Genomic DNA, 13,661 nt, shown 5'->3' with positions numbered 1-13,661 from the left:
GCTGCCGAGATCAGAGTGTTATCTAAAGGATTAACGTTTATCCCCACTCAGAAGCAAGACTTTGCAGATGCAATTATTGACTTTAAATTGTTTATTAGAAACGTTTTATTGACAATGTGTTTTAAAAATAGTGAAAATAGTGAAAGTTATGATAGGAGACTGTTTAGCAAGCCTAGTACGTTTATACCTAACCCCCAACCTAGCAAGCCTAGTACGTTTATACCTAACCCCCATCCTAGCAAGCCTAGTACGTTTATACCTAACCCTCTTCCTAGCAAGCCCAGTACGTTTATACCTAACCCTCATCCTAGCAAGCCTAGTACGTTTATACATAACCCTCATCCTAGCAAGCCTAGTACGTTTATACCTAACCCTCATCCACGCAAGCCTAGTACATTTATATCTAACCCCCATCCTAGCAAGTCCAGCACGTTTATACCTAACCCTCATCCTAGCAAGCCTAGTACGTTTATACTTAACCCCCATCCTAGCAAGCCTAGTACGTTTATACCTAACCCTCATCCTAGCAAGCCTAGTACGTTTATACCTAACCCCCATCCTAGCAAGCCTAGTACGTTTATACCTAACCCCCATCCTAGCAAGCCTAGTACGTTTATACCTAACCCTCATCCTAGCAAGCCCAGAATGTTTATACCTTACCCTCATCCTAGCAAGCCTAGTATGTTTATACCTAACCCTCATCCTAGCAAGCCCAGCATGTTTATACCTAACCCACATCCTAGCAAGCCCAGTACGTTTATACCTAACCCTCATCCTAGCAAGCCCAGCACGTTTATACCTAACCCTCATCCTAGCAAGCCCAGCATGTTTATACCTAACTCTCATCCTAGCAAGCCTAGTACGTTTATACCTAACCCTCATTCTAGCAAGCCTAGTACGTATATACCTAATCCTCATCCTAGCAAGCCTAGTACGTTTATACCTAACCCCCATCCTAGCAAGCCTAGTACGTTTATACCTAACCCTCATCCTAGCAAGCCCAGCTCGTTTATACCTAACCCTCATCCTAGCAAGCCTAGTACATTTATACCTAACCCTCATCTTAGCAAGTCCAGTACGTTTATACCTAACCCCCATCCTAGCAAGCCCAGTTCGTTTATACCTAACCCTCATCCTAGCATGCCTAGTATGTTTATACCTAACCCCCATCCTAGCAAGCCCAGCACGTTGATACCTAACCCTCATCCTAGCAAGCCCAGTACGTTTATGCCTAACCCTCATTCTAGCAAGCCCAGCACGTTTATACCTAACCCACATCCTAGCAAGCCTAGTACGTTTATACCTAACCCTCATCCTAGCAAGCCTAGTACATTTATACCTAACCCTCATCCTATCAAGTCTAGTACGTTTATAGCTAACCCTCATCCTAGCAAGCCTAGTACGTTTATACCTAACCCCCATCCTAGCAAGCCTAGTACGTTTATACCTAACCCCCATCCTAGCAAGCCTAGTACGTTTATACCTAACCCTCATCCTAGCAATCCCAGCACGTTTATAAGTAACCCCTATCTTAGCAAGCCTAGTACGTTTATATCTAACCCTCATCCTTGCAAGCCTAGTAATTTTATACCCAACCCTCATCCTAGCAAGCCTAGTACATTTATACTTAACCGCCATCCTAGCAAGCCCAGCACATTTATACCTAACCCCCATCCTAGCAAGCCTAGTACGTTTATACCTAACCCCCATCCTAGCAAGCCTAGTACATTTATACCTAACCCCCATCCTAGCAAGCCTAGTATGTTTATACCTAACCCCCATCCTAGCAAGCCCAGAATGTTTATACCTAACCCCCATCCTAGCAAGCCTAGTATGTTTATACCTAACCCTCATCCTAGCAAGCCCAGCACGTTTATACCTAACCCACATCCTAGCAAGCCCAGTACGTTTATACCTAACCCTCATCCTAGCAAGCACAGCACATTTATACCTAACCCTCATCCTAGCAAGCCCAGCATGTTAATACCTAACCCCCATCCTAGCAAGCCTAGTATGTTTATACCTAACCCTCATCCTAGCAAGCCCAGCACGTTTATACCTAACCCCCATCCTAGCAAGCCTAGTACGTTTATACCTAACCCTCATCCTATTAAGCCTAGTACGTTTATACCTAACCCTCATCCTAGCAAGCCTAGTACGTTTATACCTAACCCTCATCCTAGCAAGCCTAGTACGTTTATACCTAACCCTCATCCTAGCAAGCCTAGTACGTTTATACCTAACCCTCATCCTAGCAAGCCCAGCACGTTTATACCTAACCCTCATCCTAGCAAGCCCAGCACGTTTATACCTAACCCTCATCCTAGCAAGCCTAGTACGTTTATACCTAACCCTCATCCTAGCAAGCCCAGCACGTTTATACCTAATCCTGATCCTAACAAGCCCAGCACGTTTATACCTAATCCTGATCCTAACAAGCCCAGCACATTTATACCTAATCCTGATCCTAACAAGCCCAGCACGTTTATACCTAATCCTGATCCTAGCAAGCCCAGCACGTTTATACCTAACCCTCATCCTAGCAAGCCTAGTACGTTTATACCTAACCCTCATCCTAGCAAGCCCAGCATGTTTATACCTAACCCTCATCCTAGCAAGCCTAGTACGTTTATACCTAACCCTCATCCTAGCAAGCCTAGTACGTTTATACCTAACCCTCATCCTAGCAAGCCTAGTACGTTTATACCTAACCCTCATCCTAGCAAGCCCAGTACGTTTATACCTAACCCTCATCCTAGCAAGCCCAGTACATTTATACCTAACCATCATCCTAGCAAGCCTAGTACGTTTATACCTAACCCCCATCCTAGCAATCCTTGTACATTTATACCTAACCCTCATCCTAGCAAGCCCAGTATGTTTATACCTAACCCTCATCCTAGCAAGCCCAGTACGTTTATACCTAACCCTCATCCTGGCAAGCTCAGCACGTTTATACCTAACCCTCATCCTAGCTAGCCCAGCACGTTTATACCTAACCCTCATCCAAGCAAGCCTAGTACGTTTATACCTAACCCTCATCCTAGCAAGCCCAGTACGTTTATACCTAACCCTCATCCTAGCAAGCCCAGCACATTTATACCTAACCCTCATCCTAGCAAGCCCAGCATTTTTATACCTAACCCTCATCCTAGCAAGCCCAGCACGTTTATACCTAACCCTCATCCTAGCAAGCCTAGTACGTTTATACCTAACCCTCATCCTAGCAAGCCCAGTACGTTTATACCTAACCCTCATCCTAGCAAGCCCAGCACATTTATACCTAACCCTCATCCTAGCAAGCCCAGCATTTTTATACCTAACCCTCATCCTAGCAAGCCCAGCACGTTTATACCTAACCCTCATCCTGGCAAGCCTGGTACGTTTATACCTAACCCTCATCCTAGCAAGCCCAGTACGTTTATACCTAACCCCCATCCTAGCAATCCTTGTACATTTATACCTAACCCTCATCCTAGCAAGCCCAGTATGTTTATACCTAACCCTCATCCTAGCAAGCCCAGTACGTTTTTACCTAACCCTCATCCTGGCAAGCTCAGCACGTTTATACCTAACCCTCATCCTAGCTAGCCCAGCACATTTATACCTAACCCTCATCCAAGCAAGCCTAGTACGTTTATACCTAACCCTCATCCTAGCAAGCCCAGTACGTTTATACCTAACCCTCATCCTAGCAAGCCCAGCACATTTATACCTAACCCTCATCCTAGCAAGCCCAGCATTTTTATACCTAACCCTCATCCTAGCAAGCCCAGCACGTTTATACCTAACCCTCATCCTAGCAATCCTAGTACGTTTATACCTAACCCTCATCCTAGCAAGCCCAGTACGTTTATACCTAACCCTCATCCTAGCAAGCCCAGCACATTTATACCTAACCCTCATCCTAGCAAGCCCAGCATTTTTATACCTAACCCTCATCCTAGCAAGCCCAGCACGTTTATACCTAACCCTCATCCTGGCAAGCCTAGTACGTTTATACCTAACCCTCATCCTAGCAAGCCCAGTACGTTTATACCTAACCCTCATCCTTTAGTTACAGCTTTTGAGAAATCGTGTTTGGATGACTTTTACAGAATGTATAGTTCTGGTAGTAATAGAACATATGGTAAGTCTAATATGTCTAAGGATGAATTTCAAGCTTTAAATGGCTTACAAAACAACTGTATTTTAACTATTAGGCCTGCTGATAAGGGTGGGCCCATAGTAATTTTTGATACTGAGGTATATAATAAAGCGATGGAAGGTATGTTGGGTGATAAAAACTTTTATACAAAAATTACTGTTGCACAAGTTGTTGCTATGATTAAAGAAGTTAATAGCATTTTTAATGCTCTTAGATGGTTGTATTATTGACAGAGAGCTGTATAATTATCTGGTAGTGAGAGAAGCATTGATACCTGTCATTCAGGGCCTGCCCAAGATACACAAAAATCCCTCGAACCCACCATTTCGACCCATAGTAGCAGGGAGGAACTGGTGTACAGAGCCAGCCTCCATTTATGTGGAGAAGCAGTTAAGGACAGTATTGAATACATGCCCCAATATCTTACATGACACGCAGCATTTTTTTAAATGATTTGTATTTCTTTCTGATGTATTTAAAAAGGCAAATGCTGCATTTAGTGACACTTGATGTTACTTCTTTATTCACTGTCATCCCAAATGAGGAGGGTTTATCCAGCACTAAGCATTTTTTGTCACAACACACAGATTTTGGCAGTATCAAGATAAGATTAATATGTCAATTATTGGAGTGCATTTTGAATAATAATGTCTTTTTATTTAATAGGCATTATTATTGGCAAAGACATGGCGTAGCTATGGGCATTTCATGTGCCAATAGCTATGCCAATGTTGTGATGAATGTCTGGGAGCAAAGGTTTATATGTGAGGGACCATTTAAGGCACAGGTTGTATTCTACCGTATTTTTGTGGACGACTTCTTCCTCATTTGGGATGGTACTGAATCTATGTTATATGATTTCATTAAGTATTTGAATGAGACTACTTCTTATTTGAGGTTTTTGTGTAATATATCCACTTCTTATGTGGAGTTTTTAGATATTAGAGTAATTTGTGATACTGATGGACACATTTATACAGAATTACATAAGAAGCCATGGTATTGCAATCATCTATTCTATAAAGAAAGTATGCATCCACCACATGTCTTCAGAAGTGTGATCAGGAGTCTGACTTTCAGGGCTTCTAGATTAAGTGTGAGAGAATCTGACTTTAACATACAGACTGGGCTACTGAAAGATGCATTAGTATCAAGGGGATACAAACATCAAGAGATTAATGAAAACATTGAACAAGTAGTTAAGTTAAAAGACACTAGAGCCAGGCCTTATTTTGGAGAGAAGTATGAGAAGAAAACTGGAAAAGAATTGGGTAGGAACAGTGGACTGAAAGTCTGTCTGTCCTACTCCAGAGATATCAGACTCTACAAGGAAGTTATAAAGAAACATTGGAGAGTTTTGACTACAGATAGTGATATCACTGACATAGTTGATGTAAGACCATCATTTGTTTATAAAAATATGTGTTCTTTTAAGAGACGGTTATGCTACCCCAAACAGAAAAAGTTTAGTGAATATGGGGGGTGTACCTCAGCGTGTGGACACTGCCAAGCCTGTAAATATATAGATAGCAGTGGGATGTTTAGTCATCCCGATCAGGGTAGAATTTATAGGCTCAGTGTTCAAGCTTCATGCAATACTTTCCATGTTGTCTATTTGGCACACTTTATGACATGTAAAAATTCTACATTGGTAAGAAGGATAGAGCATTAAAGGACAGAATTAGGGAACATTACTACCACATAAGTAAGAATGATACAGTGAGTGCTCTCTCTAAACATGTATCTGGGACTGATATAACACATTGTTTTAAGTTTTTAGTAATTGGACAAGTTATAGAAAGTAATAGAAAGGGAGATATTAGGAATCAAACAGAACAGTTGGAGTCGAAATGGATAATTAGGATGAGGGGATTTTGGGCATGGCCTGAATGACAGAGTTCCACTGAGACCTAAACTCAAGGCTAGAGCCCTTAAGAGGAAATGAATTGTTTTAGGTAGTATGTTATGTATTAGTGCTTCAAAGTGTTATCTGCACATATTTTTATGTGTGCTTCTGTGAATGTTATTGTTTTAATGAACTATTTTAGATATTGATGTATTAATTATTGTATGAAATAAATGTTTTTAATAGTTTTTCATGTTTTTATAAGTGTTGCTGCTTATAGTGCTTGTCTCTTTAATTTACAAATGATGTGATACATGTGACTTATTTCAATGGTATTTAAGGACGGGTTCTGTTAATGTGATTCACATCTGATGAAGTAGTGATACTATGAAAGCGCTTATGTCCTTATTTTTGGGAATTAAAGACGGGTTCATCTATAAGCCTTGCTGTCGTTTCTGGGTCCACCTGCTGTTTTTTGTATGTATAGAACACAGAATACTAAAATATGTACAACATACTCCAAACAAAGAGAAAATTATATATTTATTATTTATTTATTTATTTTTGTTAATTGGGAAAGTCTGACTGGGCAAAGCCCATTTTCAGCAGTGACCCAAGGAGAAAGGCTCTCTCACAGGACATTTATGTTAACAAATGAATTTAGGCAGTTCACAGAAAAACAGCACTTTTTTTTTTTTTTTGCAAAAAATATCAACATAGTTACAAGACAGGTATATACAGTAAAGTATTGTAAATTAAAATTCATAAGAGTAACAGAGAAAAGGTACACTAATACAGAAAAAAAAACTAACAAAGGGAGGAGTGACATGCAAGAAGTATTGTGGGATGAGGAGAAGAGAATAACTGAAGCTTTACAACATAGGAAGGAAAGAGTTACTGAAATATGCTATACAGGCCCAAGATCCTCACATACCTTATAAATGAAATGAGATATAAACAGGTCAACTAGACATTAGATATGATGGTACAAGAGGATGAGTTTTATCTGGTCTGAATGAACTGGACAAACTTGAAGGTAGGCAATAAGGGCAAGGAGGAAGTGAACCAAACAGGGATGACATAAAGAAGGAGGCAAATGAGGGGATATGTAAGGGGTAATAGGGAGATAGTTCATAAAGGGCAGAATAAAAGTGAAAAAAACAAAAACAAGAAATGAAGGAAAAGTACCAGAGGGTGACAGTGAAGGAACCGGAGACTTTGACCATGGATAATATAGATAAGGGGTCAAAGATGTGGGCAGCGCCGATCAGAGAGGATATTGCTCTGAAGTTGGAAGGCATGAATAGATAGATAGATAGATAGATAGATAGATAGATAGATAGATAGATAGATAGATAGATACATAGATAGATAGATTGATTGATTTGTACATAGTTAAGAAGGGGAAATGGAAAGGGGGCACATCCATCAAAAGAAAATAAGAAGCTAGAAGAGAGGGAAGGTAAAGATAGGGGGTGACAAGAGATGAAAGGAAAGTTGGAAGGCAGTGAAGATAGAGTATGACTTCACAAGGGGTGAAATAAGGAAGAGAATAAATGATTCTAATATTGGTTATGGGGAATCAAGAGATGCACAAAATGAAATCATGAAATGGTAATAGGTTGGGAGGGAGGAATAAAATAGATAGAGTAATGAACCATAGAAGAAAAACAAAAACCCAAGTGATAGCATTGCAGGAGACACACCTAAACAATATAGATCATAAGAGACTGAGGGGAGGTGGATACAATTTGTTCACTAGCTCAGCGTGGGACAACAAGAAAAAAGAGAAGTAGTATTATTGTTGAGGAAAAGCTGGCCATTGGAGATAGAGAGAAGGACATAGGATAGGAAGAGTAGGCCAGAAACAATAGAAGGAATAAACATAATGTCAAAAGTAGTATATAAACCTTTGGGAACAACAGATAAAAGTTTGAGAAACATAATGATGGAGATGAATATATTTCAAGAAAGGACAGTAAGTTATATAGGAGACTGAAATATCACCAGGCATCAAGATGAAGTGGATGAAGGGCCATGAAGTAAAACAAAAATACAAAAGAAGGGAAATATTTAAGAAATCATTAGAAGGCAATGGGGAAATACAATGTTTGGACACTGGAAAAAGAAAAAGGGGAAGGTGGAGATTATATCTTTTACGCCACAAGAGTGGAGCATGCTTTTATGGTAACAATATCAAATATAGAGTCCTTCATGTATTCAGATTATGCTACAATTACTGTTAAATTGAAAAAGGCAGGGAAGCCATATCTGGAAAGACAATGGAGATTAATTACAATACAAATGGAAAGAAAAAAGGATAGAGAGTTGATTTTGGAAAATATAGAACAGAGAATAGGGAAGATGGAAATCCTGGGACAAAATGAAAGGGAAAATAAAAGATGAGATAGAGAATGCAGTAAGATAAAGAAATACAAGAGGGAAAACAAAGATAATGGAGTTGATGGGTGAATTTATTACACCAAAAGAAGAGGGAATAAAACTTGCAGGGAAAGATAAAGGAAGGTAATATAAAAAAATGCAGAGATATGAAGATCAGAGAGTTTGGGAAAAGAAAATAGCAATGCAAAGGTTATTTTCTTGTAAGGACCCTAAATCATTAGTCATAAGACTGAGGCAATATGAAGTCAAAAGGGGGATATATAAGATAGTGCAACAGAAGGCAGAAAAGGCAGAAGCAATGTTCAAGGGAATACCAGAGATATTTAGGGAATTTTATTAAGACCTGTACAGAAAAAGAGGTGAGGAGGTCATGACTAGGTGGCAGGAAAGAGAGAAATGGAAAATAACAGTATAAGAAGAATAGAATCTTTTCAGAAAGATAAGTAAACAAAACCAATAAGGATGAAATAGATAAGGCATGGGATAGAATGGTAAAAAGTAAGTCTCCAGGGAGTGGTGGTATACAGTGCAAGCCTGGGATTTAAAGAGAGAGATGGTGGTGCAAAGGTGAAGGAAAACATTCAATGAGATATTGGAGGAAGGAGAGGTCCCTAAACAGCAGAAAGTAGCAATAATTGTGGTTATTCATAAAGAAGGAAGGACCCATTTCACTTATCCTTATGCAGATCCAGTTTGATCTTAAATCACAATTATAAATGCTTTATGCAGATATGAGCTGACAGGTTAGGTAACATATTAAAAAATAAAAGGTAATCAGATATGAATCATGGGAGGTAACAGAACCAAGGATCACTTAATAATGACACTACTGATTATGCAAGAAGCACAAATAAAAGGGGAGGAATTAGCTTTAGTCTGTTTAGAAGCTGAAAAAAGCCTCTGCTAGGATGAAATTAGAATATATCTTTAAAGTGACTAAAAATGGGGCTTTCCAGAAAAATGGGCCAATATGATACGACTTTTGTATAAAGGGCAACAGTAACATTTCAAATAAAGGCTAGACTATCAGGAAAAGTGCAAATTGAGAGAGGTGCACAGCAGGAATATCCACTGCATTTGTTTCACAATTTATTTAAAGTTACTGTTGAAAAGTATTAGCAGGTCAAATATAAGAGGATAAGGGGGACAAAGAGAAGAAAATAGCACTTTATGCGCATGATATATTAGTTGTAATGACAAAGCATGAAGAGGACTGGGAGAAATTACGGACAATTTTTGAAAGTTTGTGAAAGTATCAGGTTATAAGACAAATAAAGAAAAAAAACAGTCAAGTGGGAAATGAGGAAGGCATTTGAGCTGAGCAAATAAGATACTTGGGAATATCGATAAATAGTTTGGTAGAGAATACATTAAAACACTTATGAAAAATCTATCTAAAAACCAAACAAACAGCAGATATTAAGATAGAAACTGATTAATATGGATACAGAACAGACAATATAATTGTTGCATATGCTTATAATGTCACAATATGCATATGCAAGGCCAGTGTTTTGATACCCTCAGATACAACAATGCTAAAGAAAGAGAAGCAAATGTGTAGTGAGTTTATCTGGGATGGGGAACGTTTAAAAGTGAGTTGAGATACCAATGACAGAAATGAAAGAAAAAAGAGAATTTGGAGTTCAGATTTGAAGAACACTTTACAAGTATGTTTATAGAAAATATATTAAGGTTAAATGACACAAAGTATTATGCATATTGGAAACAATTGTTAAAGGAGAAAGAGAGCTATGTAGAAGGTAATATCACATCCTTGTTAGCAGAAAGGCTAAGAGAGGTCTGGGAACAAGGATAGATGAGAGAGGCTCAGAAAGTATCTGAGGGAAGATGGAAAAGCAAAGAAATATTGGTCCATTGAGGGAATGGGTGGTAGAAATTGTAGGATTAACACAGGATGAAAGGAATAAAAGTAGTGTTTGGAGGTGGAAAGTAAAGCCGGACATAATAAGATATTGGTCACAGATTCTGGTAGGGGATAGACTTAAATCATGAGCAGAGTTACCTTAATATTTTAGATTGGGAATACCAAGCACTTAAGGCTACATGGACAAAGTGGAATAAAAAATAGGAGAGAGACATGGTATACCAGAAATGGGAGAAAATGGATAAGGGGAGATAGGGGGGTAAAAGGGAATATAAGATAAATAATTAGGCCAAATGTTAATGGACGTAGAGTGAAAGGAGAGTGTTAGCATGTCACAACATGTAACCAAAGCTAGAAAATTCAGAGGATTTGCACAAAAGTGTCTCCATAAATATTTCTATATTCAAAGTACATTATCTAAAATGTTCCTGGGAATAGATGGAATCTGTTGAAGATGTGAAGAGAAGAGTGGGATATGGAAACCAATTTTCTGGAAATGTAAAGGACTGAGAGAGTACAAAGAAATAAATAATTTGATGCAAGACTTGTTAGAAATAAAGAGGGAATAAACTTCAAAATTATTTTTGATTAGCTATGAAGATTGGGTACCAAGGAATCAAAATGAGATAGTAGGGCTATTAATAACTTTGGGAAAGAACGCAATAACTTAAAAATAGAGGCAAGGAGATCTGCCAACAATAAAAGAGATTAAAGAAATAAAGAACAAAATATAGGACAAATCAAAAAGAGACACTGGAGAATAAGGACATAAAAAATATCCCAAGAAGTGGTATAGATGGCAAAACATAGTGTATGAATAAGTGCTGGATACATGGAGCAACTGGTATTGGGAAAAGTGGCTACTGGATTCACAAACATTGGATAGAAGGGGCGGGCCTGAAGTTTGTATATAGTTTATTTATACATTGTTGAATGTACTTGCATAGTAGGTGAAGAATAAAAGTAATAACTGCTTAGAATTACTTTTAAAACTAGAATAAGAGAGATACAAGAATTTATAAGCATTGGCTCTGGCTGGATTTTCTGTATTAAGAAAAGTGTGCTAATTAGTTGAACAAACAGCCACCAAGGCAGGAAATCAGGAGCAAAAACACCAGTGGCCAGCATAGAGTACACCAAGCGCTGATATATGATAATTAAGACATAAATACTTTATTCAGATAGGTTCTGGCTAACCAGCCTTCTTCAGTGAAAAAGCTTTTTCACTGAAGAAGGCTGGTTAGCCAAAACCAGTCTGAATAAAGTATTTCTGTCTTGATTATCATATATTAGTGCTTGGTGTACTCTATGCTGGCCACTGGTGTTTTTACTGTGTAAGGTTTGGCTGTGCATTCTCCGTATGTGCAGAGCGTTGGTTTTTTTCAGGAAATCAGAAGCACCATACAAGAGGTTTGCACAATTGTTCGATTTCCTTTTTTCTTTTCCTTTTTTTTTTCTTATATTGATGATGGAATAAAGAGATGTTTATGATTAAAAAAAAAATCTCATAAAGGATGGAGAAATAACATGTAACATTTAGACTTGGGAGACTTGGGACACACAGTTACCTAATCAAGCAGTGTAATTCAAAGTTCCAGCAGAAGTGTGTACTAGAGGGAGGACATTGCTGGGCCTTCACATCAGCCAGCCTGCATGCCAGCTCTTATGGATGGTGAGTTAGGCCCTCATTTAGAAAACCTTAGATGGCTTCCATAGTCAGGTCACATCCCCAAGAAGGGAACATGAATGGACCAAATTTGTTGGGAGAATGGTGTTTGGAAGGATTTAGAGGCATGGAGAAAAATAGTGTTTAATAACTTTTTTTTCATGGTGGTTTATGCCGAAATAGATTTTTTCAGGATGGTTCATGGCATGCATTTAAAGACTACTGAAAAAGCTTTCTCTCGGCTACTTATTTATCATGGTCTGGATAAATATTTGTTTTTTGTTCTACTATACAGTGGGATTGTAAGAACTGTTAGTCTTAATGATATAGACTTTCTTTAGGTCTGTTGATAAAGTTAATTGAGTGTATATAAGCAGTAACATTCCAAAGGTTGAGCAATATTGTGGGGACAACAGCTGATCTAAAGCAACACTTTGTTTGATCTGTAGTGGGTAACTTGTTCCATAAGCTAGGAATAAGTTGAGTTTTTACTTTTATTTTATTTGTTAACCAGGTTAGAGCTCCGAACTTCATGGAACTTTTACAGACTCAGCCTGAGAGTGCTGTTTGGTTAAGTGACTTGCTTAGAGTCACACAGTTAGTCAATGCTAGCTGAGGGAATCAAACCCTGGAACACTGAATCATAGAAAACAGCTCATTAACAGTTCCTTAATTCTCTGTGCCAGCTGCCAGACAAGAGTTGGTAATTTATCCTTCCAACGAGTTTTGATGAAATGTTGGTGTACATTTAGATCATTAATATGGGTGTTTGTAGAGCCATAAGTTTTGTAAAGAAATACAAGGTCAAATAGGATTGGTTCTTTCATGTCTTGAAAAGCGAGATGCAGGTCACCTGCCAGCTACCTTATATACTGAGTATAAGACAGTTCATACTAATTTATCAAGGTAGCTAAAGGGTTTAAGACCTTCATTTTTTAGGGTCATTACAGATTACTGAGCTATTGTCTCTAGGTCCTTTATAAGCCTAGCCTTGTTATACCCGTGTTCCCTTATTGACCAAGTTGTATGTTCTATATTTGCAGCACAAGTCTATGATCAGCACCAACTGCCCTTATACAAGAGGGACATAAGTGATACCCTCAGGGTAAATTTACGGTCTCCCTCCAGTTGTCTAAGTTATGCTTAAATAGGGTCATTGAGGAGCTCTGTTTTAAGTGAATTGGGAGTTTGTTCCAGAGGAGGGGCAATCTCTGGGAGACATATCTGTCTCTCCAACATGTCCTGTTAATGTCGCAGGCAAGATTAAGATCCCTATAGTGAGTGAAACTTGTCCCATTTGACTTGTGGATGTGCCGCATTTCTATTAGGGCAGGGTCCAAGACTGTTCTGCAGGCCAGGCACAAGTCACCTCTCAGCAGCCTATAACATACAAACTACAGTGACAGGGCATTCAGTCTGTCCATGTAGGTCATGTGTTGAAGGCCTTGAATTTTCTTTGTGAGAAAACTCTGAGGTCTCTCCAGCTGTTGCAGGTGTCTGGTGAGGTACATACAGAAGGGACCACTGTATTCTATTAGTGGTCTGATGAAGGATGAGTAGAGAGGAATTATAACATCCTTAGCTCTGGATGTGATGCCCTTACTTGTGAGATGTGCAACATAAAAGACCTTCCTTACCACTGTAGACACATGGTGATCAAAGTTAAGGCTGCTATCAACCTGTGTTCCAAAATCTCTCGTCACAGGGATTG

The sequence above is a fragment of the Protopterus annectens genome, chromosome 4.part0 (genome assembly GCF_019279795.1).
Source record: "Protopterus annectens isolate FY-2018-M chromosome 4.part0, PAN1.0, whole genome shotgun sequence".
NCBI classification, from domain to species: Eukaryota; Metazoa; Chordata; order Ceratodontiformes; family Protopteridae; genus Protopterus; species Protopterus annectens.
The sequence above is the reverse complement of the archived record's forward strand: the minus strand, read 5'-3'. Positions refer to the sequence as shown.